Source organism: Lontra canadensis, unplaced genomic scaffold, assembly GCF_010015895.1.
Source record: "Lontra canadensis isolate GAN:19392208 unplaced genomic scaffold, GSC_riverotter_1.0 scaffold2, whole genome shotgun sequence".
Taxonomy (NCBI): Eukaryota; Metazoa; Chordata; class Mammalia; order Carnivora; family Mustelidae; genus Lontra; species Lontra canadensis.
In genome coordinates this window covers 41,179,290-41,198,402 of record NW_022630996.1, presented here as the reverse complement: position 1 = coordinate 41,198,402, position 19,113 = coordinate 41,179,290, and the positions used below count along the sequence as shown (strand labels likewise).

At 40.7% G+C, this 19,113-nt stretch overlaps 2 pseudogenes; both read right to left on the bottom strand.

Annotated features, from left to right (window-relative positions):
• Positions 1-7,106: 7,106 nt before the first annotated feature.
• On the bottom strand, positions 7,107-9,934 carry LOC116878656 (annotated as a pseudogene).
• A 5,969-nt stretch (positions 9,935-15,903) lies between these two features.
• LOC116876450 lies at positions 15,904-17,555 on the bottom strand (annotated as a pseudogene).
• Positions 17,556-19,113: the final 1,558 nt, after the last annotated feature.

Here is a 19,113-nt window from a genome sequence, read left to right as displayed (position 1 = left end):
AATTTCCTTACCTGTTAGAAGAGAATTGTAAAACCTACTTCATGAGATAGTTGAGCGAATCAAACAAGGTGATTCACATAAAATCCTTAACACAGTACCTGGTACATAGTAGATCCCTAACAATGTGGACTATAGGGATAATAAATTGAAATACATTTCCTTAAATTTCCTTTTATTTGATCCATATGGCACCTCTTTTGGAATAATTGGATGAAGCAAATATGCTATTACTTAGACATAAAGATACAATGTGATCTACCATCAGTTCAACATGTGTTTAGAGTTATTTAGTGAGCAGTGATTTTAAGAGTCTTGAGTCAGGGACTTTGAGTCTTGAGATAAAGTTCTCTGTATTTCATTATTATCATTACATTTTCTTTCTATGTCTTCCTCTCTTTTTGTCTTTCTAACATTATCTCTTAGTGGTTCCACCTTCTATTTCACTTCTTCATTGTTAAATCTTGTAGGTGAACAGCAACTCCAGCTCAAGAAATAGTTGCTGAGAGCCAGGCTCTGGACATAAAGATGAATTAGAATGCTTTCTGTCTGTCCTCAAGGCTTCACACTCCCCTTTGTCTTCATTTCCACTGTTTTCATTAACATTCAGTCACTTGGGAACTTTGGCCCAAATGGTTGAAAGGATTTCCTAACCCATCTTTCACCTCTTGTCCCTACTTTCCTCCCACCCCTCAAAACTCTCTGCTAGATTAACCTTCCTAAAATTCAGCTCTGATTACATATATCAGAAAAAGCTCCTAATGCTGTCATTATCTACCATATAAAGTCATGAGTCTTCTTTTGGTGTGTGTGGCTCTCCACATTAGTGTCACATTTTTATCTTGGTCTCTTCCCTCTGTTTCCCTATTGCCCTGACCATCATCTGTTCCTCCCCAGCATAGTCCACATTTCCCATCCAGCCTTTGGTTTCATTTCCAATCCTCTGCCAACATGGATCAAAACCCTGCCCATTCTTTAAGGCTAAGAATACATTGCACTGGTTTAAGTTTATCCTAGTATCCCAAAGCACAGAAAGGCTCTCCCTCCTCTGAGCTCTTATATAGCATGTTGTAACCATGTTCAGCTTTAAAGAACTTGGTCTTGTGAGTCATAGATACTGAGGAATATGGTAAGATAGGTAAGACATGATGTAAAAAAGGAGAGTCTAAAAGGTACTTTTGAGAAAGGAGGGGGAATTGAGCTTTGTCTGGAAATTTTGAAGAAAAGGATTCATCTTCCAGAGAAATTTTATATAAGGTCCTGTCTGCCTGGAAGTTGGTGAACTGATGACTGCTAAAAATCTTAGTAAATTTCTTGAGACAGTTTTAATTCCTTGAGAAAGCACATGCCTTTAGATAGGGAGAACACTAGCACAGACTCTCATGATGATTCAAGACTAACGTGGGGGGCACTGGGTGGCTCAGTTGGTTAAGCGTCTGCCTTCAGCTCAGGTCATATCTCAGGGTCCTGGGATATAGCCCTGCATCAGGCTCCTTGCTCAGTAGGAAGTCTGTTTCTAACTTTGCCCCTCACCCTGCACTTGCTTGCTCTCTCTCTCTTTCTAATAAATAAATAAATACATATTTAAAAAGCAAAATAAAGACTAGCATGGAACAATTTTCACGTTGCCAAAGGAGATAGCAGACAGAAGACACTCCTAGAGGATGAGTTGTCTTAAAGTTTTCTATACCTTCTTGGGACTAGGTAAATTATTTTTCTTCCTTTCATAATGATTTGGATCCTGGGATCCTTGTCTAGCTCCTTTGCTGGTTCTTTGCCCTTGCGCACAAGAGTCACTATCAAGAAACTGTGAGAAAGGGGAGTTACGGTCTTGCTGGCACTTACTACATGTGTGTTTAACTTCCACATTTAGCCATAGGCAGGTCTTATTTTCTCCATTTTTATGGGTGTCAGAATATTAGAGAGGTTTGTGAACTTTCCAGGATTACACAATAAGTGTTGAAATACGATTCAAACTGAGATCACAATTTTTCTGGTTCCATTCACATCTTCCTACTACCTCTTCCTTGTTATCTGTTCACCTTTTTTACTTTCTCTCCTATATGACCCTAGAACTATCCTGTTTTTCCAACTCCCCATCAGTCTTTCCCTCTGTCATATCAATCTAAAGCCTGTTCTTCACCTTCTCCCAGAATCAAAGGGGATTTTCCCTGTGACCCACGTCTTCAGGGCTAGGTTATAAACAATCTCGGAGAAGATTCTGAGCCAAACTATCAGTGATTTATCCATGACTCAAAGACTGTAAAATTATCCCCTTATGATTTTGGATTTATTCATTTCTCCTTTTAATTCTATCAGTTTTGCTTTCTGTATTTTGAAGTTTATGTTAATAAGCACCTACAAATTTAAGATTGTTACATCTTCCAATGAATTGACTCTCATAATTATGAAATGTTTCTTTTTATCTCTGGTAATATTCCTTGTCTTGAAGTCTACTTTGTCTGACTGTATAGCCACACTACTCTCTTACGGTTAACATTTGCATAATAATATCATTTTCTGTCCTTTTATTTTCAAAGTCTTCGCGTCCTTTCATTTGTTTGTTTCTTTATTTACTGAAAGAGAGAAAGAGTGCAAGCAGGACTGAGGCAGAGGAAGGGAGAGGACCTGAAGCAGCCTCCACACCCAGCAAGGAGCTTGATATGAGTCTTGATCTCAGGACCCTGAGATCATGACCTGAGCTGAAATCAAGAGTCAGATGTTTAAACAACTAAGCCACCCCAGGTGCTCCCTTGGGTCCTTTTATTTAAATTATGTCTTCTATAGATAGCATATAGTTGAATCATTGAGTCATTTTAAAAATAACTCAAGTCTGCTAATCTCTCTCTCTCTCTTTTTCAAAGATTTTATTTATTTATTTGATGCAGAGAGAGAGAAAGAGAGACAGAGAGACAGAGAGCAAGCACAAGCAGGGGGAATAGCAGGCAGGGGAGAAGCAGGCTCCATGCGGAGCAAGGAGCCCCATGCGGGGCTCAATCCCAGGGCCCTGGGATCATGGCCCAAGCAGACGCTTAACTGAGTGAGCCACCCAGGCACCCTCTATCTTTTAACTGGAATGTTTAGTTCATTAACATTTACTGTAATTTTTTTTAAAGATTTAATTAAATTAATTAATTAATTTATTTGACAGAGATCACAAGTAGGCAGAGAGACAGGCAGAGAGAAAGGGAGGAAGCAGGCTCCCTGCTGTGCAGAGAGCCCTATGCGGGGCTCCATCCTAGGACCTTGTGATCATGACCTGAGCCAAAGGCAGAGGCTTAACCCACTGAGCCACTCAGGCACCCCTTACTGTAATTTTTGATATAGCTGGATTTATGTTTCCCATGTTGCTATTTGTTTTCTATTTGTTTTTATAAAAAACTACATTTGAATAGGAAACTCATAGATACAAAGCTTTTAACACTATTTGGTAATATTTCAGACTATCTTAGCTGATCAAGTAAAGGGGTCTTTCTGGTATCTCTCAAGTGTTGCCAGGTAAGCCATCTGAATTTTTTCCTACGCTTTAATTACTTATACTTCAGCCACTTTAAGTTTTTACTTCCCTAAATGATATCTCAGAGACCATCTTCACCTATGCCCTATTTGGAGCTGATGTAACAGAGTTGAGTTCCAGAAGGAGAATCACTGGGTCAGAGTATTAAACATTTGTACAGTTAATGTTACACATTACACATTGTTTTCCATATGGGTGGTACCATGCAACCAGCAATGCATGAGAATACCAATTTTTCTACACCTGCACAGCACTAAATGTAATTATTTATATAAAAATTGTTTTATTTCCAAATTTAATTTTACTATAACTTCTGGGATTATATTTAATATATCTTAAAATTTTGATGTTCTCTAAGAACCTCCAGAGCAGTAGAGGAAAATACAAAACACCCTACTCATTATGCAGAGAATTTTAAGGGATGTTTTTATGCAGGCAGAGTTAAAAATTTGTGGAGAAGATCCAGGGAGACTAAATTCCCTGGTTGATTCCCAAGAAACGCAATTGCCACTTAATAGATCACTGTACTCTCTTCTTCAAAACCTCATACCAAATCTATATTCTATTTCATTCTAAGGCATTGTCTCAAAGGAATTGGCAAGATGCAAATTTTGATGCACCTAAGGGACAGCTATGTGCTTAGAATAGTGTTTGCCCCTCCCCCATCAGAGGAAAATGAAGATCTTTGCTAATTAAGTATTTCTGTAATAAGGAAACATAATGATTTCTATTATGCTATCAAGTATGAGAATTTCGTTCATTATAAACTGCAATTCTTCTTTGTTATATGAAAGCAAGAACTGATTTTATTTTCAGATAAATAGTTGTGCTGAGTTAATAGATATGAAATGTTAATATAGTATAAAATAGCAAATTAGGCTGCTAGAGTTTGGGAACATCTTTCTAATCCGACCACATGGCTTTGGCCAGGCATGCATCAGCAGAGTTTTCTGGATTGTAGAGACCTTCTTGGTTGAGACAGGTCTCTTGAAAATTCACAATGGGACTTTGAATAAATGCTTTCATCTCTTAGGCCTATCTCATAAAGTTGGTGTGGTTCTGAAATGTGTTTTCTCAAGGGGTGTAATGCATATTTGCTTTTGACTAGGCGGGCTGAGACAATAATGATTGCAATCAATAAGAAACTCTTTCATCAGTAGAGTTTTATGACAGCAGCTTTAAGGGTCTCCCGACATATGATGAACTCAGTTAAGTTTTATTGGTAATTTACCAGATATACTTCATGAAATCTTCTCGGGAAAGTTCAGAAGTCATTTTCATCTGCAACCACTGAAAACCTCCAAAGATAATAGGAGACCCAAACCCAGTTCCAATCTGGCCAGCTAGTGCATACAGCCAGCTCCCAACCTCATTTTATTTTATTTTATTTTATTTTTTTGCCAGCTTCCAACTTCTATACTATAGCTTTCACAGAGACACTGGCTAACACAGATTTTCAATCCAGTTTTATTCTTCTCCTTCACCTGTCTTTCCTCTAAAACCTATATGTCTACATGTGCAAACACGCATGTGTGCACGTGCATGCACACACACACACACACACACACACACACAATCTATCTAGCTGCTCCCTGTAAGCAGAAGATACTCTGGTTTTGATAGTATCCTAAGCTCTCTTCTAGCTTTCTTTGTGAAGCTTTAAAAAATAGTCATAAAATAGTCCTAAACTATTTTTGAGTTGTAATGATGTTTTAGGTCTCTTATTTCATGAAGCCCTACGATGATATTTTGAGATGACTGTTAAATTCTTCTATAAGTGGAGAAAGTGGAGGCTCAGGAAAGTTAAGGAAGTTGCCCAAGGTCATGCCACTATGACTTGGTAGTGAGGAATACTAAAGCCAGATCTAACTTGACTTCAATGCCCATAATCTTGCCAGATACCACTTGGGCTTCTAGGGAGACCTAGGTAACTGAACACTTGCTTTAACCTTGTCTGGCCCAGTGAGTAGGTGAGTACTCCATACTCTACTTACTCAGATGAAAGGTTGAGAGAAGACATGCTTTACAAATGCAAAAGGCACTACAGAAGCGTAGGTGGACTCACTAATATGTGATGAGATTATTTGTTATTTGTCTGAAGGTCAAATGAAGACTTCTAAGAACCTCCAAGTATCTCCCAACATCTTTGCGGGGCTTCTAGAAATTTCTTTATATTTACTCCTTTGGGTTGATGGGTCAGGCTCTGTTGTTTGCTTCTTTTGCCTTCCTTGGCCAGGACCAATTTATCCATTAAGTACATTTAGTACAGTAGGCACAATACTTAGGGCCAGTGGTACTTTTGGAGGACCACAAAAATGTTTTAATTTTTTTAAATCAAAAGAAAAAAGTGTATATAATCCAAAAATTTGTACCCTTGGTGTTCTCTAGAGCTTCCTGATTCACTGTTGAAGCATTTGTTATTCTCTGTTGCTGTGTTTATTTGTGTGATGCTCACATTGGCTGAAGATCTAGCTTCCTCTTTTACACCTATGTATTTTCACTGTGTGTCCCTGGCACTTAACACAGAGCCTGATACTTCTAGGTCAATAAATACTTGTTGAATGAATTCATGATTGGATAAGTGTCTTTATAACCAACCAAGTCCTGTGTCCAGTGGTCCAGGGCGAGCTCTGGGTACCAATGTAGCCCCTACACCCCTCTCATGCTTTCCCAACCCACGTAATGGGGTTCTGATTCATTGTGTTCCGACTCACTTGTTTACCTTGTATGGCACCCCAGATTCCCTGGAAATGGGGCTCAGTCTGTCCTCTAGTCAGAGACTGGAGCCCTGCCACCCCAGCCTAGACAAGGCAGCCATATTTGAAGGTTTGCCTAGTTTACTTCTGTGGTACAGGATAACATTTTTGGCAAGCATGACTAGCACTCTCCCGGCTCCTGATTGTTCAAGTCCTGTCTCGATTCACCCCTTGCTAGCTCTGCCCCAAGACTAGCCTGCAGCAGTGTGGTTTCTGGGGCCTTTGGTCCTGCTTGACCCCAAATGTCTCTTTCTCCACCGTGGCTCGTATGTCTCTGTAGACTTCATGCTATTGCCTATCTTAGAACAAAACAGAAGTTACAGAAAACCTCAGCTGAAATGGGAAGAGGTTTTCATACTAAGCTGTTTTCATCCATTAACATAGAGTGATTTTCTTTACTGAAAACCTGTGATTCAGGTGAAGCTGAGGACTAGGAGAGGCATGACCAATACATTTTTTTTATTATGAAGCCATGTATATTCATTATTGAAAATTTATAATATAAAGATAAATAAAAGAAGGAAATAAAAATTATTCAATATATGTTTTTCTATTTGCTTATCTATATTTTCAGTTTTCAACACTGAATTTTTTTTAAGATTTTATTTATTTATTTGACAGAGAGAGACACAGCGAGAGAGGGAACACAAGCAGGGGGAGTGGGAGAGGGAGAAGCAGACTTCCTGCCGAGTGGAGAGCCCGACGCAGGGCTCAATCCCAGGACCCTGGGATCACGACCTGAGCCGAAGGCAGACACTTAACGACTGAACCACCCAGGCGCCTGAAAAAAAAATTTTTTTTTAAATGTCTCATTTATTTGTTACAGTGAGCAAATCTCATTTTTGACTGGGCTCAGACTTAGAGGTAGAAGATCTGAGAGGACAGCCTCTGTCTCTTGGCAGTCTGGTGCTAGAGGTCTTCTTTGACCTCTTTCCTTCTTTTGGCTAAGAGTTTAGCATATTCTGCTACCTCTTCCTTATTTTTCTTAGTACGCTGTTTCTTAGAGCGATACACCAATGTTTAAGCTGGAAGACACGTGGAGTAGCAAAATGCTGAATCTTGGGTCCTTTGTTCTAGACTTCTTACTCTCCTTATTTAGGAGCTTTCTCACACATACTATCAGACATCATCTTCTTTAGGGGAACTGAAAAGTGTGTGAGTTCTGCCAGCTCTTTCGGATCTCAGGCAACAAGGTGTAGGAACGTCAGTGAGTCCAGGAATGTCTTCCTTCTTTCCTTTTTTTACAAGGACCAAGCTGAGAACACTCAGATTGGCATCCACAACATAACCGTGAACAGATTCGTGTTTTCTTTTTCCAGTTCTCCTTAGTCTGTAACAGGTATGCCCCTTACTCAACAGCAGGTGGTCTCAGCCATGGGTCAAGACACCTTGCTTCATGGAGAAGCCTTACTTACCTTCCCCTGCACTGATTCAACCATACAACCCTCCCATTCTTCACCCAGAGCATCAGGAGCCACTTCTGTGGCCATATGCTTCTCAGAAAAGTATGAAGTTTGTGGTCACCGTCCTCTTCAATGAGTTTCTGGAAGCCATTAGCTGGGAAAGAGATGTTCAGTTTCCTCCTGAAGCAGCCAACCGACTCCAAGTTGCCATGAAAAAGAGAATATGTATAATTTTTATAAGAAAAAAGTTATTTTCCATTTTAAAAGAGCTCAGAAAGATATACTCCAAAATATTAATAGGCTTTTTTTCTGGATTGTACAATTATAAGTAAACACCATATTTTTCTTTAGACTTCTCTTTTCTTCCTATCTTACGCAGTGAGAAGTATGTTACTTTTGTTGTTGGGAAAACAACTTATATGTTGTTTTTTCAATAAATGTTATCAAATTTAATGGCACCACTCAGAAAGTGCTTACATTTTGGTGTATATTGTTCAAGCCTTTTTTCTTAAGTCTAGATAGAGGATAAAGTTTTTGTTTTATTTTATTTTATTATTATTATTTTAGATAGAGTTTTAAAAAAATAGTTGCAGTTATACTGTATTGTAACCTTATTTTTATTTATTTATTTTTAAAAGATTTTATTTATTTATTTGACAGAGAGAGAGATCACAAACAGGCAGAGAGGCAGGGAGAGAGAGAGGGGGAAGCAGATTCCCTGCTGAGCAGAGACCCGGATGCGGGGCTCGATCCCAGGACCCTGAGATCATGACCTGAGCTGAAGGCAGAGGCTTAACCCACTGAGTCACCCAGGTGCTCTGTAATCTTATTTTTAAACTCACTCTCACATCTTTTTTTTTTTTAAATATTTATTTATTTATTTTAGAGAGAGAGAGCATGAGCAGGAGGGGCAGAGGGAGAAGAAAAGAGAGTCTCAAGTAGGCTTCGTGCTGAGCACGGAGCCCACACTGGGGTCAGTCTCATGACCCTGAGATCACTACCTGAGCAAAACCAAGAGTCGGCCACTTAACCAACTTTGCCATGCAGGTTCCCCTTAAAGATTTTATTCTTTTTTTTTTTATAAGGTTTTATTTACTTATTTGACAGACAGAGATCACAAGTAGACAGAGAGTCAGGCGTGGGGGTGCTGGGAAGCAGGCTCCCTACTGAGCAGAGATCCTGATGCAGGACCCGATCCCAGGATCCTGAGATCATGACCGGAGCTGGTCTGAGCAGAGGCTTTAACACTGAGCCACTCAGGTGCCCTAAAGATTTTATACTTAAGTAATCTCTACACCCAATGTGAGGCTCGAACTTAAACAACCCTGAAATCAAGAGTCACACGTTCTACCAACTGAGCTAGCCACGCACCCCTTACAAAGTCATTTTATTTTATTTATTTATTTATTTGTTTTTAAAGATTTCATTTATTTATTTGACAGAGAGAGAGATCACAAGTAGGCAGAGAGGCAGGCAGAGAGAGAGGGGAGGAAGCTGGCTCCCTGTGGAGCAGAGAGCCCGACGCGGGGCTCAAACCCAGGACCCTGGGACCATGACCTGAGCCGAAGACAGAGGCTTTAACCCACTAAGCCACCCAGGCGCCCCACGAAGTCATTTTAAATGACTGCTTTATACTCCATTGCACAACAATAACATACTTTATTTAAATAATTTGCTGTTGTTGGATGTTTACGTTGTTTTATATTATTGTTATTAATAATACTAATGACTATTTTCTTTTTTTCCCATTTTTTAAAAAAGATTTTATTTATTTATTTGACAGATAGAGATCACAAGTAGACAGAGAGGCAGGCACGGTGGGGAAGAAGGAAGCAGGCTCCCTGCTGAGCAGAGAGCCCGATGTGGGGCTCGATCCCAGGACCCTGGGATCATAACCTGAGCCGAAGGCAGAGGCTTTAACCCGCTTAGCCACCCAGGCACCCAACTAATGACTATTTTCTTTAAGAAAATTTGTAGAAGCAGAATCGTTTGGCTTTTTAAAAAATATGCCCATCTTTAAGGGGTTATATTCATACTGGAGTCCCAAAAGATGGGGTTCTGTTAGTAGAGTCAGCACAGGGGAACTTGAAAGAAGTGAGGACCTGAGAGGGAACAGGTGGAAAAGAGTATGGTCATGGAGGACCACAGGTCTGGGCTAGGTAATAAGGATATGGAGACTGTATGAAGGTGAATACGTGTAAAGCCATGGCAGATTAGAATGAAGCAAAGACTTACACTTTTGTTGCAGTTGTTGCATCCATCATCCAAAATCCAAAACTTATTCTTGGCCTTGATTCTTTTACTCAGGCTCTTTGCTTGAGTTCCTGAGCCTATGTGCAGTCTCATTGCTGTGTTTTTGATTTCTGGCTCGCTTTTGCTTAGGGCTGTCATGTAATTTGTTCAGGTTGTATACGGGCGTTCTAGGGGACATCGGTCATTGCAGTTTGTGATTTGTGTGGTGCAAAGCCTGCACAACACTTTGCTGTGGTCCTATGCTTGCCAATCATCATATTGTGACCCTGCTCTTTTGTTACTTGGGATCTCAACAAATTCTGGATTCGCTTTTCACATAAACCCAAAATACTATCCCCATTCCTGAGAAGGTCAGTTTTATTAGGAATGCAATGGCATGGATTTATATCCTGGATGGAAGTCTGAGCAAAACAATTCCTTCAAACTCAAGTTATCTAGGTTTCCAGCAAGTCTCTTTTTCACCCGGCATGGGAACCAGCAAGACTCAGGAGCATTAAATATAACTGATCTTAAAATACATTAAAGATAGGAAAATAGATCCGACTACTTGATGTGCAATCCAACCATTCAAGATACTAAAACTTTATGTTCATCCATAATATTTTCCTCTTAAAATAAAAACATCTGAGTGTAATAGGAAAGCAACAGGGACTCAACAAAGAGTGAAATTGTCACCTGCCTGCAGGGGAGGAGACATTTAAAAGCACTCTATTCCTTGTGGCCCTCTCTGTTGTAAAAGTTTCATGATAAATTCATCCCCAGCTAGTGCCTAGGGAGATTTAAATATATGGCAGCGGAGTCTCCAGTGGTCAATTGAGGGATAATGAGTTGTAGAACAACCAAAGTGAAACAGAAAATTCCCTTAGATCAAGCTTTTTGTTCCTTTTCAAGTGATGGCCACAGTAATTGCAAAGGAAAGGAATGGGTAAAGAGGAAAGAGAGATGGAGAGGCTAAGGGAAAGGACAGGATCCAGGCTTTGTGCTTACGTACTCCAAATATACACCAAGTAGCATGCTAAAAATCCTCGACGACATATGGCACATCCCATTTTGAACGTCCAAATGGAACATTTCTAACATCGTTACAGTGTTGTTCAGAGACAAATAAGAATACATGGCATAAAGAAATTTTTGAATATATTTTGTGAAGTTGATGATAATAGAAGATTCACCTCTAGGACACCTGGGTAGCTCAATGGGTTAGGACTCTGCCTTCGGCTCAGGTCATGATCTCGGGGTTCCGGGATCGAGTCCCGCATTGGGCTCTCTGCTCAGCAGGGAACCTGCTTCCCCCTCTCTCTCTTCCTGCCTTACTGCCTACTTGTGATCTCTCTCTCTGTGTCAAATAAAGAAATAAAATCTTAAAAAAAAAAAAAAGATTCACCTCTAAAATCTGCCTGCCCGCTGCACACACCCTCACTCACAATTGCTACGTTTTATACTTTTAAAAATATCAAAAGTCTTGGGGCGCCTGGGTGGCTCAGTGGGTTAAAACCTCTGCCTTCAGCTCAGGTCATGATCCCAGAGTCCTGGGATCCAGCCCCACATCGGGCTCCCTGCTCAGCGGGGAGCCTGTTTCCCCCTCTTTCTCTCTGCCTGCCTCTCTGCCTCCTTATGATCTCTGTCAAATAAATAAATAAAATCTTTAAAAAAAATATCAAAAGTCTTGAGGCTTTTGCTCAAGTCACTCTCAGCTCTCCCTTCTTCACTCTCTGAGTACAATCACCAATTATAGTCAACTTCAGAGTGCCTTTCTCTTCAAAACACGTTTGCAGTGATGGAAAATTTATTGTTCATTTGTGAAATTTTTTCTGTAAGTAACTTAAAGTGCTCATCTTTGCATTTTTTTAGGAGTACTTGGCAATAAGCATCCTTAAAAAAAATAAAGCAGAAGTCTGAAAGCTTGAACGTTGAGTATTTTATACTAATTTATAGACCATAAGTTCTGTCAAGATAGAGAGTGTCTGATTTGTGGGAAAAAAACCCAAAAAACAAAAAAGCCCCAAAAACAAACAAACAAAAAAACTTCTCTATCATGTTTCCTTGGAATCCAAAGAACCACGGGTTCAAAGTGAGAACATATGTAACTTCTTTTAACCTTTATATTTGCAAAAGAAGAAGGAAAGAAATGGTGGGGGGAGGGTCGGGGAGAGGAAGGAAGGAAGGAAAGAAGGAAGGAGAATAATCCCTTAAGCGCTGAAACCCTACGTTCTTAATAAAAATCTTTTATATTTGCCACATTCTCTGAATGATTTTAAGATTTTCCTCTTTATCATTGTTTTAAAGCAATTTGATTATGGCATGCTTTGGAATAGTTTTTGAGTTTCTTTTGCTTGGGTTTTGTTGAGCTTCTTTGATTTGTGGGTAATGATATTTAGAAATATTTCACCCATCATTTCTTTTTTTCTGCCCCACTCCCTTCTTCAGGGACTCCTCTACCAAATGCCCCATGGATCGTGAGGTTTTTCTATTCTGGCTGATAGGAAAAGGGACTCTTCCTGGCCCTGAACAATTTCCAGAGATTGTTTCCTTAAATCTTTCCAGGTGCTTCTTTTCCCAGCCTCAGGTGGCTTCCTCAGCCACAGGCACTATCAGCGCTTAGCTGAAGACAATCTGTGAGGTTCCCTGCGCAGTTTTCTCTTCCCTGGTCCTCTGTACTGTGCATTCTAGCTGCCTTGGCCTGAACTGTATTCCCAGCTCTCCCCTACAGGGCATTTCCCGGTTTTCCCCTTCCTACTACATGACCTGGAAACTTTCCAGGTAACAGACTAAGGTAATTGCAGGGCTCACCTTGAATGTTTCCCTTCTTTCAGGGATCACTGTTCCTCACTGTGCTGTGTCCAAATGGCTGGAAAACTGTATTTTGTGTTTTTGTTTGTTCATTTCAGGACAAGGGTAAGTTAGGTCCCTGTGACTCTATTGTGGCCAGAGCATAAGTCTCAGTAAATTGAATAAATATTTGTTGAATAAATAAATTAATTCTGTGTGATCATAATGGAGACCACTTCTTTATAGTTTTCTCACTGTTCCTGTCCAGTGGTGGAGTTCATTAAAATGTTTTCTTTTTTTTTTTTTTTTTAAGATTTTATTTATTTATCTCACAGAGAGAGAGCAGGAGCACATAAGCAGGGGAAGCAGCAGAGGGAGAGGGAGAAGCAGGTTCCTCGCGGAGCAGGGAGCCCAATGCAGGGCTCCATCCTAGGACCCTGGGATCATGACATGAGCTGAAGGCTGACAATTAACTGACTGAGCCACCCAGGTGCCCTAAAATGTTTTCATTTAAACTTGAGAGAACAGTAGCTCCTAAGGACAAATATGTTGTTACTATTTGACAATTTTGTCAGGAAGCCATTCTGTAACAGACGAGCTCCAGCTGTTTTGTTTTCCTATCCTTAGGTCCCGCTACTAAAGATGGAAAATCCTAGAGCCTGATTGGTCCAGCTGGAACCACACATGCTTCTTTCGGTTTGGTGTGTCTTGGTTGACAGTCCTATCAAAGCTGCCGACTGTGACAGGAAGGTAAGGCCCCAAAGGAACCAGACATGCTGTGTCCAAACAAAGGAGATGGATTCTGTGTAGCGTGTAGCCTCGACAGTAAATACCCACTGCTTTATGAAGATATTTATTGGACTTTTTAGTATTAAAATCTTATTGGCTTATGATACAATGAACTCACAGGTAAATGACTGTGAACTGTTTTCATTGTACTTGAAAGCATTTCTAATGATACGATTCTTGAATGATTGCTGTTGCATCCCATTATCAGAAGTACTTACATAAGTGTGCCCTGCTGCACACACTTGGCTTCTATTCTGAACATCTAAAAATGCTTTTCTACCTAACCTATCTTAGCCCCAGAGTGGCTACAAGACAAGGCAAGCCTCAAGGCCTCTGGACTGGGAACCAGGACAGGTTGGGTCAGGCAGAGAGCGCGATGTGAGGGTAAGAGGTTGAAAGAGGGAAGGTACAGAAAAGGTAGCTGGAGAGATGTGCGTGTGTGCGTGTGTGGTGTGTGTATGGGAACACAGAGACCATGATTAAGATGTAGGCCTGGGGTGTCTCTGAGGCCCAGGTAGGCAGACTGATAAAGGTAGACACTGGAACTAAGCTTGCAGGTACAATTCAAACTGAGCCTCAAGGAATAAATGAAGAACTTATTCTCCAAGTTCTGGAAGATGAGGGGCCACAACACAGAGGCGCATGAGGAGACAGAATACAGCACTACAACCGCTTGTGACCTTGGCGGCTGGATCATTTGTAACCCAGTGGCTGCTAAGGAACTATTGATGCTTGGTGGGTTCCTAATAGTTATACCATCCATTTTCTCCAAGTAGCTTTGTAGATCTTCGAGCTTGTTCCCGGATACCTGGAAGTCACAGTTCTTTTTTTGTTTTTTTTTTTTAAGATTTTATTTATTTATTTGACAGAGAGAGGGAGAGGGAGAGCCCCAGCAGGGGGAGCAACAGGCAGAGGGAGATGGAGAAGCAGGCTCCCCGCATAGCAGGGGCAGCCCAATCTGGGACTTGATCCCGGGACTCCAGGATCATCGCCTGAGCTGAAGGCAGTCACTTAACCAACTGAGCCACCAGGTGCCCCGACAATACTCTTTATTAAATCTAATAAACTACTGATACGGCAAAATGTACAATTTTGTGCTAAATCAGATGTCACCTTATTTGGATTCTTGTACAGACATGCAGGAGTATGGGTCAAAGAGTTAGAAAGAATCTGAGATAAAAACTTCAAAATAAGAGAAATAGATGCATTATTTTTGTTCTGTGGAAGTAGAAAAAGTCCTAATCTTTTCCCTTTTCAATAGTGGAGAACTTTGATTTAACTTATCTAACACTGGGGTTCTATGTGAGTAGACATGCAGAATATTTAGAGTGGGTGGTCCATTCTTTTTTTTTTAAAGTCTTTTTATTGAAATATAATAATGTATTTATATATCACATTAGTAACAGTTACTACTTATCCACAATCCACACCTTGCCCTATGTGGATCCGTGTGCTGCTCAGACCTCCTTTAAGAAAGAATTCATTTCAACTGATGGTTACTAGAGGAGAGGTGGGTAAAGGGTGTGTGAAATAGGTGATGGGGAGTGAGGAGGGCACTGGTCCTGATGAGCACTGGGTGATTAAGATAAAGACTTAAAAAAAAATTTGGGGAGGGTGCCTGGGTGGCTCAGTCGGTAAAGCATCTGACTTTGGTTCAGGTCACAGTCTCAGGGTCTTGGGATTAAGCCGCTTCTCAGGCTCCGTGCTCAATGGGGAGTCTGCCTGTCCCTCTACCTCTGCCCCTCCCCCACTCCTGCATGCACGCTCTCTCTCAAATAAATAAATAAATCTTTTTTAAAATTAAAAATTTTTTTTTTCTTAAAAGAATTCATTTCCCAGTTGTAGGGAATATGGTTAGCTGATAGCCTCTCACTGTTAACACCTTCACGTCTGCTTTTAAGGTTTTGAGCTGAGGTCATGCTCTTCCCAAGGTGGCCCCAGCCAAAGACCAAGCAAGACTTTGTGAGAAAGGCCTTGTCCTTCCTCCCAGGGAACTCCCTCCAACAAGCGACCTTGCTGTGGCACTCCAGATAAGCGGGTGGTACCTTTGCCAGCTCTGCCCAGGGTCTGAGAGCTTGTCCTGTCCAGTTGTGCTTCACAAGCATTGCCCTCCAAGAAACTTGTTGCGTTCCTCTCTGTCTCAGCATCTGCTTCTGACCCAGCCGAGGGAGAGGTGTGTATACCCCAAGTGTTCACCCTGATGAACTTTCCCAAACTGAACATCCTCATGTAACCAGCACATTCAGAAGTTCATAAAGAGCACCCCGGAAGTCCCTGTGCTACCTTGCTTCCAGTCGCCACCCCTCCTAAGAGTAACCACTATCCTAACTTCTAACAACATGGATTTGTTTTGCTTCCTAGACGTGAAACAGTAGGGTATCTTTGGTGTTTGACTTCTTTTTTTTTTTTTTTAACTGCAAACTGCAATTTTATTAACACTATTTTTCTTTCAAACCAAGTTCTTCATGCTGACATTCCCAGTGTTGGGAGGCACAAATACCATTAACCATCTTCATTCTTTGCATCACCAAGGAGTTCTTTCCCCATCTTGTTCTGAAGGATGAACAAAAGCTTGAGGTGTACGTTTCAGAAGATAAACTGCTGCATGAAGACCCCCTATGTTCACCCAGACAGTATGTACCTTCCGCCAAACATGTCCCATTCCAGATAATGCCTTGGTAAAGCATTTCTTGTCTTGAGTAAGTAGTGCAGCTCGGCCTGTCCCTGGTTTACAGACACGGCTCATCTCCCGTAGGCAAGCTGGATAAAGGTTCCAGTTTCTCTTTTTGGAGCCCATCCTTTTTCCAAATGGCATGTCTGTCACAATAATGTCCACAGAGCCAGTTCTCAATGGCAGATTGCAGATATCCCACTGAACAGCATCTATGGGCAAGCTCCAGGACACTTTGCCTTCTTTAATTTGGCTCTTGGTCAATAAAGATGAGATGTTATTTGCTGCTCTATTCATAGCCAACGGATTATTATCACCAGCAATATGATAACAGTTAGACCATTCAGTAGCCCCCTCTATTGGTATTGCTCCCATTCCACACATCGGATCAACTATTATATCAGTAGGTTGAGGAGCACAGAGCCTAAGCATCCCATAGGCAAGAGTAGATCTAAGAGTTGTAGGTCCAAAATGTGTGATATTTCTTTGGTGGAGACTCTCTTCTGTCAATGCAATGCCCACAACAATTTCATTATCATGGATGTTCAAAAGAACCTCCACATCAAAGTTGGTCATGTCAGCCTTCCACTTAAAGTAATCTTGAACAGCACCCCCAAAATCTCTTGCAGCCTCATTTGAGGAAAAGCAGTGTTTCTCTCCAGCCCGGTTGCATGTGACTCTAAACTTCAACACTTTAGGATGAGTTTCTTCTTTTTCATCCTTCTCGTCTTTGGAAGATGCCAAATCATCACCTACTAATGTTGATATCTCTTCTTTGATGGCTGGATTTTCATAATAGTCTAAGATATGGGAATCTAAGGTATTATTAGTGAATCCTTTTTTATCCTCTTTCTCATCTGCTTTGTCTCCTTGTCCATTATCAATCTTTTCTCTACCTGAATTCTGATTTATCTTTTTGCGCTTTTTTTTTTTTTCTTGAAACTGGTGTTAATTTTCCATACTTTTAAAGGGTCTGACCATGGAAGCTTCCCAGCCAGTTCTTCAAAATCCTTGAGAACTTCTTCCTTTGTTTCTTTGAACTGGTAATCTTTAAACTCCTTAACAACCACAAATAAGTTATCAACTGATCTCAGACAATGAACCTGAGCCAGACTTTCCACTGAAATGTCAAAATATATCTTGCCCCGGTCTCTGCTGATTTTGCATGATGACCCCAATTTCTCTCTCACTTCATCTGCAGCTGTTTGCTCAAAACCAGTAGGTACAGTGGCTCCAATAGTGACTTGGAGGTGCTCAGACTCACTTCTGGGACTTTCTGTCACTTGTATAGCCCTCCAGTTCTCATGAAGGTTCACATCCATAAGCTGCTTAGTGGCTTCTTGAACATCAGACATGTTGGCAGTGCTTCAAAGATGCCTACAGTCCCCGGCCACCAGCGCAGACCCTTCTCGCTCCGGTGTTTGACTTCTTTTGCTCAAAATTGTGCATTTTTAAACATTCTTTTAAATTCATACAGTTTAGCTGTAAGTCTTCAAGTAAATGCTTGGACTTTTACATCTTTTCATTCTTCTCTCTCTCTCTCACACACACACATACGGCAAATACAATGAATCTTTTTCAGTTCAATTTTCAATTCAGTGTAGGATGTCTATGAAATACAGTAAAGGTGACATAGGATGTCCAGTCTGTAAATTGGAAAATGTAGACATGCCGGGACTGTCTGTGCAAGTAGTCCTTGGTGAGAAGGCGGCTTCTAAGGTCTTTTTATTTATAGCTGTATTGTTGGTGGGATTATTTGCTAACCACTTCAGAAAGGGAATTCTCCATTCTTCCCTGGAAATTATCTTGCTACAAATTGCTGTGCTTCTGCATATGATTTTGTTTCAAATTCTTGAAACCAAAATGGTGGTTTGATATAGTTAGCCTTCTCTTTCCATTCCTAAAAGCAAGCGCTCAAAAATATTCATGTTTGAAAGACAAATGAAACCAGGGTTCTGCACTTGAGAAAATCTTTTTTTTTCTTAATGCAGTGATCTGTTAGTATTACTGATCACAATCACATATAAACTCCTCATTGGCTTTGTTGGGAAATTAAATGTGGAACTGTTCACAGAAGAAGCTTTTTTTTAAATTTTATTTATTTATTTGACAGAGAGAGAGATCACAAGTAGGCAGAGAGGCAGACAGAGAGAGAGAGGGAAGCAGGCTCCCCGCTGAGCAGAGAGCCCCATGCGGGCCTTAATCCCAGGACCCTGAGATCACGACCCGAGCCAAAGGCAGAGGCTTTAACACACTGAGCCACGCAGGCACCCCCAGAAGAAGCTTCAATAGAGTAAATGAATGAATTGATATAAAGGCCTTTATGTTTATCTGTTTTTGAATCTAAATAATGGGGGCACCTGGGTGGCTCAGTCGTTAGGCATCTGCCTTTGGCTCAGGTCATGATTCCGGGTCCTGGGATCGAGCGCCACATCAGGCTCTCTGCTCAGTTGGGAGCCTTCTTCACCCTCTCTCTCTGCCTGCCTTTCTCCCTACTTGTGATCTCTCTCTCTCTGTCAAATAAATCAATCAATCAACAAATCTGAATAATGATTCTAAAAAGAAAGGAGTAAATGATATGTATTTTGCCTTAAGATTTCAAAAGTTTTCTGTTTTCATGACTGATGACTCAGGAGTAGAAGCTATTATGAAGTATGCTATGTGTTACTCTAGGTATATTCTTTGAGATCCGATCTGAGAGCAACAATGAAGTTGCGTAGCCTGTAGCAGGATTATACTTAATTAAATGTACTTAGAATATAGTATCTTACCATTTTAGAACTAAAAATATCTGAGATAACCACCTATCACCCCATACAGATGGGGAAGCTGACATAGAGAACAGGGAAATGACTATCCACATCACCCCACTGACAGATCTGGGGCTTTTCACTCTGTCTCCTCTTTAGACACCCAGGGTAGACTGGATCATTGTTCTTCAGAGGTTCTCAGTGTATT